The 18,533-nt window shown below is 38.0% G+C and overlaps 1 protein-coding gene across 6 annotated transcripts in view; it reads right to left on the bottom strand.

Annotated features, from left to right (window-relative positions):
- Positions 1-18,533, bottom strand: part of LOC150076142 (serine/threonine-protein kinase SIK2-like) — a 362,913-nt gene that overhangs the window by 253,752 nt on the left and 90,628 nt on the right. Inside the window, exons 2-3 of one of the 6 annotated variants that reach the window (XM_090387049.1) lie at positions 12,924-13,125; positions 1,739-2,230 (exon numbers count right to left, since the gene is read on the bottom strand). The exons of 2 other annotated variants lie outside the window; for them this stretch is intronic. The gene's annotated coding sequence lies outside the window, so the exon portion shown is untranslated. Of the gene's footprint in view, positions 1-1,738; positions 2,231-12,923; positions 13,126-13,383; positions 13,682-18,533 lie in introns of those variants that run through there. 3 more of the 6 variants (XM_090387050.1, XM_090387048.1, XM_090387051.1) reach the window with 3 other exon arrangements.

Raw genomic sequence — 18,533 nt, 5'->3', positions numbered from 1 at the left:
TGCCTACTACTACTAATAATAATATAAGCTTAATTGCCATTTTTTTCACCAGTTGTATACTTTGACAAAAGTCATACTGCAACAACGTTCTCCAATCCTCCTTAACAATCCCCTACCCAACGTGATATTATCAGCAAATTTTGACAAGAATTTTGGATATCATCATAATATCACCAAGGGTCTCAAAAACTGAACTCTGAGGAACCTTATTCTTAACATTCTTACTGTCCATTTATAAGCACTGTTTTCTACCAGTAAAAGAATCCCTGTATCCAATTAAGCATTCTACCCTCAATACCATACTTTTCCAATGTATGCACAACACGTTCATGTGGGACAATATAAGAAGCCTTTCTAAAATAAAATAAATAAATCTTTATTCCCATCACAGCAAGTTGCCAGGGGTTTACAAAGTACATTATATCAAAGTCATTTGCCACATCCAGTTCTTTTGTGACTACTTTATAACATAGACTCCAAATTATCCAGGACTGAATTAACCAAGGTCTCTTGGCCTTGTTTAATCCCATCCATCTCACATGGAATCTTTCCTCAAACACATGAAAAAACGAGGAGATACTGCTCATGTCAAGATGATGCTTTGAAATTTACACACTACTATTCATACTGATTACCTGCAGTAATTCTGCTCATTTAGAAAAAACTGTTTTGACAGGTTCCAAGTATTTTAACTGGCCATATATACGATCAGAGTTACACTACCATGCATACGTACAACGGTATGATTAACAATCGTTAATCACACCGTTTATCAAAAACATGATCAGCATCATCTTGATTCTGAACTTCTGTAAATGAAAATTTTAGGCCTTGGCAATGATTTTTTTGTGAACCGCAGTCTCTGATGCTTCATCTCTGGGTCATACTGAAACACCCAATCCTCATCTTCAGTTGCAATACAGTCAAGGAAATCAGTATTGTCTTGACAAGTCTGGAGGAAATCTTTGCATAATGACATTCTTCGTTGCTTCTGTTCAATTCATGAGGCAGTGCAGCACAAATTTTGCACAGACTTTCCTTTCCCTAAATTTCCATGCAGAATTTAACAAATCAACTCATCATCTCAAGGATCAAATGACAATCTTTTGCCACAATTTCCTTAACTTTTGCAACTCTGTCCTCATTTTGAGAGGTTAGCAGATGCCCACTTCTTGGATCATTCACATCTGTCTTTGAACTGCTTATACCATTCAAACACACTGATACAACTTAAAGTTTCATCACCATAAACAGTTTTTAACATTTCATATGTTTCTGTTTCAAATTTTCTCAATTTAAAGCAAAATATTATATTCATTCATAGCTGCATTGCAAAACTGTGATACCGAATGTTAATGCTACTAATGAAACTGGTTGTTACTTGCAACCAGTCAGCCTACTGGACAATCTCTGTACCAGCATCAGTTGGAGGAAGTTTGAACTACAACATACCACTTTGGTTTATTTTCAAACTCATTGAATATAGCCACAATAGCACCAGTCCAGGAACTTTATTGCCACACCTTGTATACAGTATTTTTTAAAAAATATCATTGCAGTTCATTTTGAAAAATTATCTGTTTACATATTTATTAAAAACTAAAAATTGTATGAAAACAGAATCAAAAAAATAAAAGTTGTCATAACTCCATTTTATTCTGCAAGGTAAAATAACCACACAGTGTTAGTATTAGTAAAGCAAAATTTTATTCATTTCTTTATTAAATCAGTTTATTACCTACAAGGTGCACCCCTATAGCAGCCATCTGGCTAAGAGGGCTTTAGAAATATAGACACAATTAAAAAGAGTATTATTAACCTTCTGTTGCTAACATGGCATCTGATAGGCACAACCTTTTAATTTTTTTTTTTAATTTGAAAATTAAATCAAATCCTCCTGTATAACTTTGCCCACCAATATTCTCAAAGTTGTTATACAGTATTTTCTGTTTTCATTTTGATATACTATAAATTACAAGAGATTAAATTGTTGTTTGGCATTTAACAGATGCCAGGTGAGCAAAAACATCTACCCTTCTTCTAGGCAACTCCTATTCCCACATGGCATCTGTGAGACACCAGTGATAGGTGGCTAATAGTGCCATGCAGCTTTGATTTCACCAACTAAACACGAACAGCTGACAAAAATACAGACGTTCACATTACACCTTCCAGACACCACGCGATTGTGTGGATTTCAATCTGGGGAGGATCGGTGATCTTGAATATTCTAAAAAATATGACAAAAATATTGTTTATTATTATTATTGGTTTCTCTATTCATTTTCATTCAACATTTCTTAATTGTGTTTAGCAAATCATAGTTAACAGATCACCATTTTCAATTCAGTTAAAAAGCCAAAAATTAATTTTTTATAATTAAAACAAAAAAAGGGAATCTCACAGATGCCATGCGAGTATTTTTGTAAAACTGAGGGTGTGATTAATGGAAGTTTAATATATAGAGTATGAATAAAAGATATTTAAATATAATTATGTACAACAGTGTTACATTAATTCAAAATTACATATTACGTTATTAATGCAATATATATAAATATATAACAATAAAATTCCCTGTTACATTAAGGAGCAGCATGTAAAGTGATTTTAGTTTAACCATCAGTTAAGCAATGGTCCAAGTCACAATGACAAATAGCCATGACCCTTGTTGCCAAAGGGAGTAAAGAACCACTTCTAACCATAGATGAAACACAAAGAAGTCCTGCCTGATATTCCACTTTGTATGCCTTGCTTGTTGGCAAATTTAGTTGGATCTATGTGGAGGGAATTAAAGAGATTTGTGATATTATGAGTGGACAGGTTGCACATCTTGTAATGAAGAGGTAGGTAGGGATTGTCTTGGTTCCTACCTGCTCTTGGAGTAACTATAACTCTAGTTAATGCAGATGAGTCAATTTGTTTCAAACTCACTTTTGCCAGAGTAAGTGAATTTGTTATTTATTATTCTGAGCACACCCTATTACTTGTGGCAAGGTTTCACAACCAGGATTTGCCAGTAGATTGTCGGTGGATTTCCTGAAAATGTATTCATCTATCTCAGTATCCAGTATTCTACCAAGAGGAAGCTGCTGATGTACCTCAGGGGAGCAGAAGGTCATATCACTGAGGCATATATGAGAATTGGTAAAATACAAAGCTATATATATATTTATTGATGATATCTTTATTACTAATACCCACAAGTTGCTGCCAGATTATCCCAATGGATGATTTCTTCTTAGTGATTGTAAAATGGTTCTGAAGAGTGAAGTGTGTATCCCAGGTAAGTCTTAGATCATTATGAGATCCCACCTTCTGAACCAAGTTACCAGTGACATAAGCTAATGATGTAAGGATGCCAACTTTTTTTATGCATCACTCAAAAAAATATATAATAATAATAATAATAATAATAATAATCATTTCAACCACCTGGCACCTCCATAGCCGGGTGGGCAGGAGCAGCAGTGCGTAGCACGCGCTTCTTGATTAGACTGGGGTTTGAGCCCGTGACTACCAAATATGGAGGATGTGGAAAAGGTCAGGGAATGACCACCACATATCCCCGGAGCAATATGGCCTTAGTTGCTAATGCTCCTAAAAACCAAATAACAACAACAACAACATTTCAACCACCGGTATGGTGCCAAAGACCCTACATAACAGCCTAGCAGCAATAGGTTGTTGTTGTTGTAGGTTTTACGACACAATGGCAGCTAAAGGCCATTATGCACCAAACAATGGTAGGCAGCAATAGGTCTCCCAGAGAACACCTACAAGGAACTCCAGAAGGTCGCAATCCTAACACCTATAGGATAATCAGAGAGTTCCTTGACCAACAGTAACACCAGACATAACAACAACCACCACCCTGTGTACTTGGTAGAAATACCCGTCATGGAATGGAATCCCCCAGTCAGGGAGAAATAATATAAGAGCAACAACAATAATAATAATAATAACTATACTATTCCCATTCCCGCATAACCATCCAATCATGTTTAACAGTTCATTGCTTCCTCGTGAAAATATATGGCTTCAGAGTTTTTAATCTACCTGGAAGAGAAACTGCCCTACTTTTAGAACTTTTTCTTCTGATTTGACAGAAGATATTTCTGAGGAGCAACCTTTACCAAAGGCTGATTAATTCAATCATAGTACGAAAAAAGACCAAAAATGTCAATGTCCCTTCTCAATCTAGATCGACTAATCCTGTGGCTTTCAATCCAAGATCAAAAAGGTCATTGGAAAAGTCAGCAACAAAAGTGGTAAATTTTTAGACAACTTATTCCAGTGTTCAAGAACCTGCTACCCACTGGTGAACTTCACAAAATCCAGTCCTGTTATCTTATATTGTGCCTCTTGTTTCACTTTCAAGGGAGAACAATCCTACATTCATTTTACTCAATCCCTGAAGCACTTTATACTTATCAATCTGGTTTCCTATTACATATCTAGTAGCTAATATATAGGTTAGTGCCAAAGCATCATTTTAATAATCTAAGCCATCTACCAAAGTAGTTAAATTAATTAATTAATGTTTATGATAAAATTTACTATGGCTACGAACAATAGTTTTTTTCACACGAAGCATGTTTATTGTTAGCTAGCTCCACAGCACAAGCGAAACTGCAGTGAATAGAAGTGAAATGATATTAGCTGCTGCTTCCAGGGCAATTTTTAGGGATTTGTGACTGCGGAGGCCAAAGTCAAATAGGGGTCCACTTATTGAGGGTAGGGGCCCATTTATTGGGGATCATTATTATTGAGTATAGTATTACTATTGCACCTAGAATATTTCTGAGTATTACTGGAGGGACCATGCAGTTGGATTTGGGGGGACCTTTGCTCCCACAGTTTATATGTCAAAAAAGTCCCTGGCATGATATTGTATTAAAGAAATTAAATCCAACTTGTTGGTCTAGTCAGCTTGCATCTATAATCTATAAAATTAAGGTTTCCTGATTTTCTAATGGCATTAAATAAAATTATCATACAGTCGTCAAAAAGTGATGAAAAGTCAGAAGCTGTCCGGATTAAAAATAATATTGAAAATTTTGATTTTATGTTAACTGCCATACTGATAGAAAAAATCTTGGCAAATATTAATTCAACATTAACGATTTTACAAAGAAAGAATATGGATATTGGTCAAGCTGCATTGGGCATAGAAACATCATATAATCAAGTAAAAAAATTAAGATATGAATTTGTAAAGGTCATCAAGGAAGCATCATCTATTGCACAGAAATGGGATATATCTTGTCAATTTGCAAATGAACAGAGGTGATTTGTTAAGAAACGTTTTGACGAACTAGCAGGGACTACTGATTTGAAAATGCAGAACTGCTCTTTAAAGTTAACATTTTTTATCGTGTAATTGACTTAGCGACTACCCAACTGCACAAAAGGTTTCAAGGATTAAATACATTTTCTGACTTGTTTGCATTTCTTATTACAACTAAATTAATCCAAATGTATGAAAATTCCATTATAAAAAATATAGAGAAGGTGCAAAAAGTTATTTATGGGTTAACTGTTGATGATCCTGCTCAGGTTGCAGACAAATTGAATTAAAATTCAATTTGTCTGTAGAATTAAAAAAATAAAAAAAACAGCTAAGTCAATTTGAGCACACATTTACTCCCTTTCTTAGTGCACAGCACATCATTATTGGTTAGAAATACGTTATGGGGTGAGGAATCACAGTATGCAGTTTTATATAATTAGAATTTTTCAGAGGGTTCTTTTTTATATTACATTATCAAGGGAGTAAATATCTGCTCATGATTTAGCTGTTGTTTTTTTTTTTTTTTTTTTTTTGTCATTTAAAAAAAAAAGCTAACTTTTTTTTTAAAAATGACAACTCCAAACAAGTAAAGTATTTAAACCTATAGTAACTAGTATTATGCATCAGTTGAAGGTTGAAAAAACAGAAGATATTTGATTATTATTATTATTATTATTATTAATGGCCATATGGTACAAGGAAGCCTGAGGCTTATGCTGCACCATCCAAAAAAAAAAAAAAAATTCCCAAGTTACCCCCTGAGAGAGAGAGAGAGAGAGAGAGAGAGAGAGAGAGAGAGAGAGAGAGAGAGAGAGAGAGAGAGAGAGAGAGAGAGAAAGTAGAAAGGAATCACCAAGAAAGAGAAGAATGATGATATCCAGCTCAGGACCCTGGGTTTGCCAAGCCCATACTCACCAGATGTGAGCCCCCGGGGTTAATATATCAGATTTGAATCTCTATAGATTACACGCATATGTGTAATTTTCAGGAAATACATGTGAAGGAAGGTTGGTCCAAAGGACAGAAGTAAAAGGGATAAACAGAAGAGAAAAGGCTGGTTTTGACAGTTTGGAGTTGTACAGTGAATGGATGCTGACTGGTTGTGGTATATGTTCAGACTGGTTTGGAAAATAATTGGGAATTATAAATGCCAATTAAGAAGTACAGTGCCAATTGAAGTAACTATAGAAAAGACGTGCAACAGGAACTGAGAGTCAATGAGACAGAGAGTGAAAAACTTAGAAATAGAAGGGATATTAATTAACCTGACTGCCTTGTTTGAATAGTCTAGAATCATGGGGAAGGTTTTGGCAGTACCACTCCAGATGTAGGAACAATATTCCATGGTGTGGCGCATTTGAGATTTGTACAGTGAACAGTATCTTGAAGAAGAGTAACATCAAGGGCAAAAAAGAAAAGCCCAGATTTTGGATGCAGAGAAAGCAGTGCTTGAGTAATGAGAGATTAGAAGATAGTGATGGACTCCGTATTGATGATCACTAATCAGATGGAAGGCTTATAGACAGTGTAGGATTTGGCAGCAGTATGGAATTCTCCATTAATTGCAAAGAGTAGAGGTAAGTGCAGGGGCTCACATCTGGTCAGTATGGGCTTGGCAAACCCAGGGTCCTGAGCTGGATATTATCATTCTTCTCTTTCTTGGTGATTCCCTCTCTCTCTCTCTCTCTCTCTCTCTCTCTCTCTCTCTCTCTCTCTCTCTCTCTCAGGGTAATGTGGGATTTTTTTTTTTTTTTTGCCTGGTGCAGCATAAGCCTCAGGCTTCCTTGCACCATATGGCTAATAATAAGTGCAATAGGATAGTAACTGGAAGGGAGAGATGTCTTCCCAATATTAAAGAATTGATATGATCATATTTTAAAACAGAAGGAAAAATACCAATGGAATAAGAAACTGTTAAAAGGCAACACAAAAAAAATAGGAGGAAGTTCAGGAGCACAGATTTTGAGAACAAGAGGAGAAATGCCATAAAGACCTGGAGCATTATTAGCATCAAGATTGTGCAGATTTCTTCTAATAACTTCCTATCGAAAGTCCACAGGCAGCATTGGTTGTCATATGTTTAATAAGATAGGAAGTGATTTACCAAGGGCAGCTATACAAAAGGCAGAAGAAAAGTAAGTAAAAGAGGAAGCTAATAAATTAGCTTTATCTTTACCTGAGGATCGAAAACAGAACAATTAGGATGTAACAGAGATGGGGTTATAGCTGTACAGGTGTTGAAGCCAATAGTTTTGGTAAGAAAGACCAAAATGTTCTAATACAATTGGAAAACAAGCAAGTTTTCTACTCTTAACCTCTTCAAATTCGAGTTTAAATTGATTAATGACTGCTTTATAATTCTACAATTTTTGTGTAGGCAGAAAATTTGTTGAAATTAGGATACAAACCAACTGCGATATTGTACAATCTCAACTTGAACAGCCTTAGCACATTTTTAGGAAATTCAAGCCTTAGGACGAGATTGAGGGGGAATGCAGATTAAATATTTAATCCCTGCAAGAATAATTTCACTCACATGATCTGAGAAAACAATATGAGAGATGCCTGATGATGAGCATGGTTTAATCTAAAAGATATTTCTTGGCAAAATGCTTTTATATTACACCACGCATACCATCAGGCATCTCTCATATTGTGGAGTTATACTTCATAACTTAGTTGTCACTATTGCAACAACAGGGTACCTGCCCACTCACCAATGAGAAGCCAATAAGCTTGGAAACCGTGCAGTCTGGGTGGTGGTATCCGCTGAGAATAAGTAATATTAGTCTTCTCCATAGGTGAAGCATTACTTATTCGAGGTAGTGCAATACCATGGAAACTTGTTGTGAAGGTATTCACAATATGAGATATAATCAAACAATGCATTAAAATTACCTTGGTAGTAGAAATGATGTGTGTGCATTACCCATGCATAAATAAATTCCTTCATACTCTTAGGTATTTACCCAAGAAATTTCTTTTAGATATGAGAGGAAAAGTGTTAAATCACAAGTGTAATAACAGCGCCTCCGTAGCCAGGTGGGAAGGAGCAGCAGTGCGTAACACATGCTTCTTGATTAGACCGGGGTTCAAGCCCGTGACCACCAAATACGGAGGATGCGGAAAGGTCAGGGAATGACCACCGCATATCCCCGGAGCAATATGGCCTTAGTTGCTAATGCTCCTAAAAACCAAATAACAACAACAACAACAACAAGTGTAATGTCGGAAATACCAATAAATGTTAAAATTAAATGTCTCCAAGTAGGTTCAGAGATAATAAGTGATGATAATAAGTACCAAAAAGTGATAATGATATCTATACAATGGACATTAAAACTGGGTGGATTAGAATGATTTTAGGCAGGTATTCTCCATCAAAATAGAAAACATGAAAAAGAAAACAAAATAGGAGAAACAACGTGAGCCATAATTTGACAATTAAATTTATTTAACAAATAATTTTTTAGCATTTTTCTGTACAAAGGCAATAAATAATGAAGAAAAGTCTATTACAAAACTATTTGAGGATTCTGTTGAACTTGAGGAAAAGGCCAAAAGGGCCTTCTTTCCCCTTTCTTCTCTCAGGCCTTTGATACTAGGTATTTTATCCTATGTAAGATGAGGAATTGGATAAAATATGGAAATCTGAATAAACAAAAGTTTGCAGTTAAAAAAAATGAAAATATGAAAATAATCAGGCTCCATTTTCGTGTTTACAATATAGTATATAAAATATATACTGTGCAAACAATATATTCCATTTAGCTACCATCTTCCACTAACCCTCACAAATAACACTGTGGTTTCACACATTTTGTGAAAAATATTTGGGTTTGATTCCCGTGAGACACAATGCATCAATTGTCATCTTTTTATCACACAGTGACTGAGTCAATCGGCCTTGGCCTGGTAGTTTTTATCTTTTTCCAATTTTTCATCCATCACATAGCAAACCGACTAAATACACGATTTAGTTGTGTATTTAGTCGTTGATCATGTACTAACATTAGGAAAAAACTGGCAAACATATTACATTTAGTCCTAATAACAGTGGTTGCTAATTGCGAGGGTTGTATGTGTGTGTGTGTGTTGTTTTGTGCTGAACACACACTCACAGCACTCGTGGGTATAAGCGGCCCTCATGAGTATATTTACCCTCCTCTCCATACTGGGCAGAAAGGTCCTGAGTTCAAATCCCATCAATGACACAAGGAATTTTTTGGGTCTTTTACAACAGAGCTGAATTAGCCAGTCTCAGGAAATGTAGCATGGTTTTTTTCTCCCAGAAACTAATTTTTTTCGTCCTGGTAAAGAGTAATTTCCCGCAAAACACTCGCACTTTACAGACATTATATATATGGCACAATTATGGCCTAAGAAAAAAAAGACAACAACGGCATATAAGCAGTATCCTAACCACATAGGGTGTATGGCCCAAGTTCAAATCCCATCCATAACATGAGGAATTTTTATGGGATTTTTTCACAACGTGATTTAGTTACTTGGCTTCAGATGACAGTTGTCAGATTTTTCTCCCGGAAACTATGGAGAATAAATCCTGGTTTCTCATCTAGCAAAGAGTCAACTCAACTAGAGAACACACAACATTTACAGGCATAATATATATAGCATATTATGGTCTAAGCCTTGGATGCACCTAATACCCTACAACACACTCACCTGCACATCATTTATAGGAAATTCTGGTTTTTAGTTTCGTGTACTGCCACTGCACCTAAAACCCTACAACTAGACTGGAGGAACAGTATGGTTAGTTCTTTACACAAGGGTTATATGTCTCTAGCAAGGGTTATCTAATTTATATTTTCTGCTGTCCCACTAGAAACGCCCACAGTTAGCATAATAACCGTCCGCTCCACACTAGTGGAAAGCATCTGTATTCGAATCCTCTCAATGAAGCAAGGAATTTTTATGGATCTTTTTCACAACATGGCTGAGCTAATCAGCCTCAAGTGAGGGCAGATGGGATTTTTCTCATGGAAACTCGAGTCTTTCGTCGAGCAAATCAACCACACAGACATATTGTAGACATATTATATACGCCGCAATATGGCCTAAATCACTGCCACTGCACCTAAAACCGACAACTAACTCACCCCAGAAACTCATATTTTTAACGAACAGACAACTACACTGACCATAGAAAACACACAATTTACAGTTACTATTGCCTCATAGCATAGTTCTCTTGGCAAAAATAAAAACAACCTTTTATTGTAGGTAATGACAGAAAATTAAATGCATGTCAAACTCAGTATGTATGCACCTTAATAGCACCCTATTTTATAGACTATAATGGGGCAACTTAGTACCTTGCACAGATTTACAATTGTTCATGGACTAGCTGGACAGTTTATTTTAGGGAAGTCAACATTAAACCAGTAGGTATCAATGGTATTATACGATCTAATTATCATATTATAACATAAGATCACAGATTGAGATTGGCAAGGATAATGACTAAAATCTGCCAACACCACCAGAAATCAGCCATCGAAGCTGAAATCACTCCCCTCCTTCTTTCATAGACCAGAAGGAAGGAGGGGGAGTGGTCTGACAAACCTCACCAAACAACAGAAGGCAATTAAGAACCTGCAGCATTACTTTCAGGAAAACACAGCACCAATCTACAAAGCCAGACAAGTGGTGCACACCACTCAACAAGACGACCCTACTCACTGAGAGAGAAGAAACAAAGACAGCGAGATGGGTGAAGAAGATACTCCATGGTAGACAATACAAACACCTCCATCAAGACTACAGAGCTAAGATGGCTTCCAACGAATGGCTCTCAAGCGAGTTCTTCTTCGAGACTGGAGGATTCATGCTGGCCATCCAAGACCAGGTAATGAACAGCACAATTACCTAGAAATAAACTGCCATTGACCCCAGATTCACAGATAACACATGTCGATGATGCCACATGGCCCAGAAACATTCAAGCATATCAATGCGGATGCAGGGTTATGATCTAGACAAAGTACTATCATAGAGATGATCAAGTTGCCAGGATAATACACCAGAAACTAGTACAAGAATACTAGTTGATCAAAGAAATTATACCGTATTAAAAGTACAAACCCCAGACTACACTAGAGGTCCCTACTCACAAGTTATACAGGGATCATGCCATAAGACAAGGCAATCCCGCAGACCAGTCATAATTCTTATGGACAAGAAGGAAGTGGCTACCTACTTGATCAACACTGCGATACCTAACAGCCTGTTTGTTGTTATTTGGTTTTTAGGAGCATTAACAACTAAAGCCATATTGCTGCGGAAATATGGGGTGATCATTCCCTGACCTTTCCGTATCCTCCGTATTTGGTAGTCACGGGCTCGAACCCAAGTTTAATCAAGAATCGTGTGCTATGCACTGCTGCTCCTGCCCACCTGACTACGGAGGCGCCACCTAACAACAGCAACCTCCAGAAAACCTAGAGGAAAAAATTAAGAAGTACACAGACCTGAGATAGGGAGTCAAAGAAATATGGGACAATGACCATCCCAATCACCGCATGGTGACAAAAAGCCTCCATAAGAACCTAGCAGCATTAGGCCTACCAGAAAACACTTACTAAAAAAAATTCCATAAAGTCAAGATCCTCTTCGACCAACAGTAATAATAATAGTAACCAGACAACCCCATGCATTAATAGCTGTACCCATCATGGGACAGAAAAAAATCCCATAAAGGAGAAGGCGTCAAATCCTGTGGGGAGTCACAACAATGATGCAACACTGGAGGTCATCCACACAGCCATATACTGTGTTGCCATAGCAGCTACTAGGATTAATGGAAGACAAACTAAAGACAAGCAGCATCAAAAACATGGATTGGCCAGCTTGAAAAAGAAGGCATCATCAGAAGACAGAAGAATTAAGAGTCAAGATAAGCCAATTGACAGGGTAATAGTAGTAGGAAATTGATTGGAAAAGTGAATAACAACCTGAAGGGAGACAACATACACAGCAAACATGAGAACAAAAATCGGAGATTAGAAAAACTTCCTCGCACTCAGCAAGAGACTACACAATACAAAGAGGGCTCCCAGAAGAAAATAAACAACCGAATCTACGGTGACAACCAAAGAGCTTTCTACAAAAGTATTAGATATTCATTTTTATTATCTACAAGCACACTACTACTGGGTAGTAAGAGCCAAAGCTCATTCGTGCTTTATTGCTTTTGTAGTGGAAAATATTACTTTTCGATCCTTAGCTGCACCCTCCCATCTGAAAAGTCAAACAAAGAAGGGCACGTTACTGTCCCCTGCCCTGTGGAGGCAGATCTCTACTATCTAAACTTTAACTCTCTTTTTTAAACTTTTAACTTAAACCATTTGAATCTCACAATCATCAAGAACTGGAAGCATTTACAACTCATCGAGACAATTTGTTTCTAAAAAAACAAGACAAACAAAAAAACTATAAAGCTTTCAGCATTATGAAAACCACAATATTTTTGTATATTTTAAAATTTTATATTATTTTTGAATATTTAAAATTTTATACGTATTATATATATTTTTGGATATCATAAAACTAACAACATAAAACTGTAAAGTTTAAAAACTCATAAACTTCTAAAATATAAACTCACTATACTGGGTGATTCCTCCAGAATCAACCCAAGGGTTCACATCTGGTGAGTATGGGCTTGGCACACCCTGGGTTTTGAGCTGGATATCATCATTCTTCTCTTTCTTGGTGATTCCTTTCTCTCTCTCTCTCTCTCTCAGGGTAACTTGGGAATTTTTTTTGGCTGGTGCAGCATAAGCCTCAGGCTTCCTTGCACCATATGTCTAATAATAATAATAATAAATATTTTGGGTGGTTATAGTATCAATTATTCTGAGTAAAAAAGTTCATATAAACATCTGTCCAATTCTCAATGGATACGTTGATACAACTGTCTGAAACTGGCGTGCACAAAGCCATTACGAGAGGTATTAAAGAACGATAAATGACTTATTGTTTGTATTTATTGACTTTGAATGATACAAATAATTGACAAATTTTTTTTCAGTCCACAATAAATGTTTGAAAATGCCACCGCCAACCTCAATGCGCTCTGCAATCCTTGTGGTAATATGACATTTTGTTCTTCTGAGGCCGTCTTGGCGTTCCTATGAGGGCAGCAGTATCCAAAATGCGAGTGAGCAATTCGTCTCTTATATTCACCTTGTCTTTTTATACTGCGCTTTTCATCCAACCCCACATGCAAAAATTTAACGGAGTGAGGTCTGAAGACTTTGGTGACCAATGAACGGGACCACCGCGGCCAATTCTTCGTTCAGGGAAAGTTCGATTTAGATATTGTATCATCAGACGGGTATAATGTTCACCAGGCTGAAAGTACATACCAATCCTTGTAGCCAAGGGAACATCCTCGAATATAAGTGGAAGTTCATTTTTCAGAAATTCTAGGTAAATGAGCCCCGTAAGACGATTTTGTAACACAATAGGCCCAATCAACTGATTGTTGATGATACCGCAGCGCACATTTATAGAGAAGCGATGTCGAAAATTTGTTTCTACAGTGCCGTGTGGATTTTCGTCTGACTACCTGAGAGTTACGGGTGTTGTTGATACCGTCACGGGTGAAAGTAGCTTCATCACTGAACAGTATTAATGGAATTAATCGGCGATTAGCATTTACCCACCGACAAAATTCCAATGACTTGGCGTCGTCTCCTGGTTGAAGGTGTTCCACTCGCTGTATGTAGTAGTAGTCATAGAAAGATTTTGATGCAAGAATTAGAAATGGATACAAGCCGTGCTCACGTAATGTTCGCCATACTTTTGCCTGCGGAACACCGATACGCGTAGAAATTCTTCGTGTGCTTATAGCAGGACCACGTCCTACCGACTGAAGAATGAATTCTATTTCATCCAAATTTTGCTCATTTGCACGTTCAGAATATAAGCGCTGGGAACTGTACCACTCTCACGCAGTTTGGTGTAAACACCACTAAATGCTCTTGAACCGGTATTCTGTAGTTAGGAAACCGTCGACGGCCTTCTCTACAAGAAGCAGTAGCACTTCCACCACAAAAACCATAGACAAACACCATATCGGCATATTCAGCATGTGTGAAGATATGCAGCATCCTTAACAACACTTCTAACACCAAACACGTTCAGAATATAAGCGCTGGGAACTGTACCACTCTCACGCAGTTTGGTGTAAACACTACTAAATGCTCTTGAATCGGGTATTCTGCGGTTAGGAATCCGTCGACGGTCTTCTCTACAAGAAGCAGTAGCACTTCCACCACAAAAACCATAGACAAACATTATATCGGCATATTCAGCATGTGTGAAGATGTGCAGTATCCTTAACAACACTTCTAATACCAAACAGAGTAAGGTTATAACTGCTTCTTGGTCACATTTGATTCAGGGAGCTGTGCGCGCCAGTCTCAAACAGCTGTATCTCCATATCCATTGAGAATTGGATATATGTTCATATGAACTTTTTTTACTCAGAATAATCGATACAATAACCTCCAAAAATATTTACTGTTCCTCCTGAATCACCCAGTATACACATATTTACAATTAATCTCTCTTCCATCTCAAGTGAATGCCACTCGCGAAGTCCAGGAAGGCAATATTTATTTACTTTGAAAAAGTTTAATGGGCGGTATTCTATAAGGAGTATTGAACAAGAATGAAATGGACCACCCGAGCTGAAGACAATCGAGAAGTTCAGAAGCAACATAGGGAGCAGTGATGTAAGACATGATAGCCGAGCCCCTGGACAGAACTAGAACGGAAGAAAACCAAGGATATACAAGAGATGAGAGATTCGGGAGCAAAAAGTAACAACATTCGATCAGGAAGTCCCACAACTGGCGAACCCCAGGAACGTCCACTACTACTGATATAAGAAGTTCATTTTTCACACACTAGCATCTAGCACAGCAGTAAACCAGAATAAGGCACCCAGAAACAATCCCTGAGTTTCTTACTCAAGGAATTACATATCTGAAAGCCAAAGACCAAGATACAAGAAACCCGGCGAAATACATACCGATCACTTGTCTACCAACGATGTACAAGATCCTGATCAAGAAGATATTAGCCCACTTGGAGATCCAGACATCAGGACTGAATAGGGAAAAAAAAAAAACCAAAACAATTACATTAGGGTCACCCGATAAGTTAATATATATATGCATGGTGTCTTTAAATTGCATATGTTCTCTGGTCGATTTGCCTGCGTTGCTGGACGAAAAAACACCAGTTTCAGGGAAAAAAACTTTGCTATCTATGCCTCAGGCCGACTAACTCAGCCATGGAGTGAAAAAAAAAGCCCATTAAAGTGCCTCGCGTCATCGACGGGATTCGAACTCGGTCCTTTTCCGCCCGGTGTGGGGAGGACGATGACGATACCCCTATGCTACTCACGCAGAATAATCATGGCTGAACATTATTATTATTATTATTTTAGGGTTGCCCGTAATTAAATACATTAACCCGTATTTGTGTCTGTAAATTGCGTATGTTCTATGGTCGATTTGCCTGTTTTGCTGGACGAAAAAACCCCAGTTACTGGGGAGAAAAACCTTGCTCTCTACGCCTGAGACCGACTAACTCAGCCACGGAGTGAAAATCATGGCTGAACAGCAGAAAGATTGCAAGAGGATAAGCAAAGGATGCAATGAGCAATTAGTCATCGATGTCAGTCACAGAGAAAGCGTACAAGGAGCGCCAAAACCTGTACACGGCCCACACCAATTACTGCAAGGCCTTCGACTCCGTAACTCATAGCTGGCTAACAGAGACGACAAAGATTTACAAAATCAATCTGACATTGACAAAAGTTCCTAGAAGCAACTGTGAAGAAATGGAGTACCAAAATCAAGGTCGAGAACATCATAACCAGACGGATTCCTAACAAAAAGAGGAATCTCTGAGGGAGATGCCCTGAGCCAACTGTGATTCTGTCTTGCATTCACCTCGTTATCCACCATGCTCGACAACAGCAACTATATATATACTCCTTCCAAAGAAGGGAAGAACAATCTTCACACCCTAGCCCACCTGATGTATATGGATGACATCAAGTTCTACTCTAAGCCCAAGAAGTAAATCCAGCAATTACTCCAGATCACCGAAGAATTCGTCAATGATAGCAAGGTGCAATTAGGTCTAGACAAATGCAAGACTCACGGATTGAATGGGAGGATATTAGTCGGCCGAAACTACCAGCAGGAAACTGGTAAAGAGATCCAAGGCATGACAGAGAGAGACCTACAAATACCTGAGAATGATGCAAGTTGAGCAGTTAGTGCACAAGGAGATCAAGCCCTGCATAACCGAAAAATACCATCAGAAACTCAAAAAATCTGCTCAAATCAAAGCTGAACGGAGGGAACCCAACAGTTAAAGCCATTAACACCTATGCAGTCCTAGTCCTAACATTATCCTTCGGGATCCTAGATTGGACTAACACCAAGCTGGAGGATATCATCAGAAAGACAAGGATAACGATGACGAAGAGCCGTCAACCACACCCGAATTCAGCCGTGGAGAGACTGACAGTAGCTCGGAAAAAGAGAGGAAGGGGCCTGATATACCTTATCGTTCAACGGAAGACAGCGATATCTAACCTGTAGGATTACTTCCAGAAAAACACAGCAGAAGCACTATACCTGCCCATAGGGAACAGAGACAAGCGGAATACCCCACTCGACCTAAGCGAGGAATCCTTTCCCACCGAGACGCCACAAACGAAGCTGGAAAGATGGTAAAGAAGACACTGCATGGCAAACACTACAATGACCTCCATCAACACCATATAGATAAAACTGCTTCCAATGCATGACTCACGAGTGAGACGCTCATCCCCTAGATTGATGGATTCATGCTCGCCATCCAAGAGCAGGTAATCAACACCAGAAACTATAGAAAATACATCGCCAAGGATCATGGGTTGTCAGACACATGTCGACAATGCTAATTGGCCTCAAACGATCCAACACATCGCCGCGGGATTCAAGTTGATCACCAGACTAAGTACACCCGCAGACACGACCAAGTAGCCAGGACAATACACAAGCTAGCAAGGCAATGCCTGTTGATCAAAGAGAAATACCAGGAGCAATTTACCCAGAAGTCTCCTAATTACCAGAACTGGAAATATACCCAGTGGGCAGGAACATCTCTACATAATTGACGAAACCAACTACAAAGCCTTCACTACTTTTGCCCAGACTGTATTTGAAATGCGTCAAATTCACCGACAGCAAACTATTCAACGCACCCCATTTTATAATGAACCCAAAACTCAATTCACAGAACATATCCTGAATGGAATCAAAGAAAACACAAACAGGATATTGATCTTTATCCTGACCTAACAGGAATCTCTCGACGTTCACAAAGGAAGCTATCTGACAAACCCACGAACCCAAAAAGGACTTTTCTACAATAGACACAAGAACTCCAAGCAATCCTCGAGCTTCATGAATCCATGTGCCTCCTCTCATCCCCTAAGAGGAGGTTATCCAAGTCCTCTACCAGTGTGGGACACTGCTCATTGCCCACAAATCACCCTTGGATGAAGAAGATTAAATTGCTGACACTGGGCCCCTTGCCCAATGTGGCACCCATCCACTTGCCGGCACCTCCTCTCTTCAAGGTGTAGGACAATATCTGATTTTCCTACTTGTGTAGGAAGTCATATAAATACTCCTCTGGGAGTGGGACTGGCATTTGACATCAAATGCAGGGTCATGCTATTAGGCAATCTGACTTTGTGGGTCACTTGACCTCACAATCTTTTCTCTTCTTCCTGAGGTAGGGTGGGCTTCCCCCAAAGGGGGAAGGGGGGAAGCCCACCCTACCTCGCCCTCTTTTTTCTGCTTACCTTCTTTCTTCACCTCAATCTCTCACCCCTTCTCCTATTTCAAAAAGAAAGAGAAGAAGAAAAAAAGAAAAAAAAAAATTTTTTATTTATTTATTATTTATTATTTTTTTTATTTTATATATTACTTTTATTATTATTTTTTTATTATTTTTTTTATTTATTTTTTTTTATTTGTTTATTTATTTATTTTTTTTTTGTTATTATTATTTTTTTTTTTAATTTTATTTTATTATTATTATTTTTTTTTTATTTATTTTTTTTTTTTTTGGCTCTCCCTGGGAAGCTCAGGCTAACCCCAGGGTCGGTCAGCCAGAGTTCTCCTCCCACATACCT

The sequence above is a fragment of the Mastigoproctus giganteus genome, chromosome 13 (genome assembly GCF_048544385.1).
Source record: "Mastigoproctus giganteus isolate SK-2022 chromosome 13, ASM4854438v1, whole genome shotgun sequence".
NCBI lineage: Eukaryota > Metazoa > Arthropoda > Arachnida > Uropygi > Thelyphonidae > Mastigoproctus > Mastigoproctus giganteus.
The sequence above is the reverse complement of the archived record's forward strand: the minus strand, read 5'-3'. Positions and strand labels throughout refer to the sequence as shown.